At 48.2% G+C, this 1,317-nt stretch overlaps 1 pseudogene; it reads right to left on the bottom strand.

Moving 5' to 3' along the window:
• Positions 1 to 5: 5 nt before the first annotated feature.
• On the bottom strand, positions 6 to 1,313 carry LOC105571197 (annotated as a pseudogene).
• Between the last annotated feature and the right edge of the window lie 4 nt (positions 1,314 to 1,317).

The raw sequence follows: 1,317 nt of genomic DNA, 5'->3' as shown, positions 1-1,317 counted from the left end.
TCCTCCCAGCTCAAACCAACTGCCGCCATGGCACCTGGTTTCAGCTTGGATTCTAATAGCGCCTTGCCTCTGCAGTAAGCGGTTAAGACAGTCTGTTCCAGTGTAAATGCCCCGTCGGCATAAGCACAACCCAATTCTCCAATGGAGTGTCCGACTACGCCGTCCGGATGTATGCCTATCAACGTTAAAACATCCACGAGAGCGACCTGTATAGCCACGATAGACATGAAGGAATTCATCACATTCTCAAATGTTTCGTCTGTGGCGTTCATGATGATATTCATGAGGTCGACGTCGTAGAGTGCCAAAGCATCCGCGCATCGCCGCAAACTACGTTGGAATGTTTCAATGCTGAACAATTGACGAGCCATGCCTGGCCATTGCGAACCCATACCGGAAAATATGAACCAAATTGGACGCTCTTTGTCACAGCCCGCTACTTCGGTTATTTCATGTGTACCATCGACGCTGAGTATCTCGTACCCGCGAATCTTGTGACCAGGGATGTCGTTATTGTGCAGTATGTGTAATAATGATAAAAACTCGTTATTTTTACAGTGCTCTTTCGCTTTATTCAGTAACGTGTGCACAGCTTCTTCCGTTCGACCTGATACAGCGACTAATTTGGGCAACAGTTCGGTATTCAGTGGTGATAACAATTGTGGTTTTGTATTACTCTGCAGGATAACGTGTGCATTTGTGCCGCCGAGACCAAATGAGTTAATACCCACGAGACCACCGTTCCACGGTGTAGCCTTGTCGACAACTCGAATCCGTCCCTCGTTTAAGCCAGGAATATTCGGATTCGGAGTTTTAAAGTGCAAATTCGCGGGTATCACGCCCGCTTCCATCGCGATCAGCACTTTGGCGATGGAGCATAGTCCACTTGCCGGTTCCGAATGACCCATATTGGATTTCACCGAGCCTATCAGCAAAGGACTCTTCCTACCTTTACAGAACAATTTATCGATGGCATTGACTTCCTCTGGATCGCCTACTTTGGTACCGGTACCATGGGTCTCTACGTAACTAATGTCTAGAGGATTAATTCCCGCCTCATTGTAGATGTCACGTATCAATTGCTTTTGCATTTCACTGCTGGGATACCCGATCCCCTCGGGTTTGTAGCCGTCGATGTTTGTTTCCGTGTTAACCACCGTGGCGTACACTCTGCGCGCATCCTTCGCCTTCTGCAAATATATCGCCACTACCGCCTCGGCCCTCACCATACCATCAGCCGAAGCATCGAACGCTTTGCATTTGCCATCCTCGGACAGCATAGTCAGTTTGTAATATTGCAGTGATCTGTGTGGTGTT

This window comes from Vollenhovia emeryi, unplaced genomic scaffold (genome assembly GCF_000949405.1).
Source record: "Vollenhovia emeryi isolate VEMERY1.0 unplaced genomic scaffold, V.emery_V1.0 DF949596.1, whole genome shotgun sequence".
In the NCBI taxonomy this organism is placed as follows: domain Eukaryota; kingdom Metazoa; phylum Arthropoda; class Insecta; order Hymenoptera; family Formicidae; genus Vollenhovia; species Vollenhovia emeryi.
Note: the sequence above shows the minus strand (reverse complement) of the source record. Positions and strands in the feature narration are given on the sequence as shown.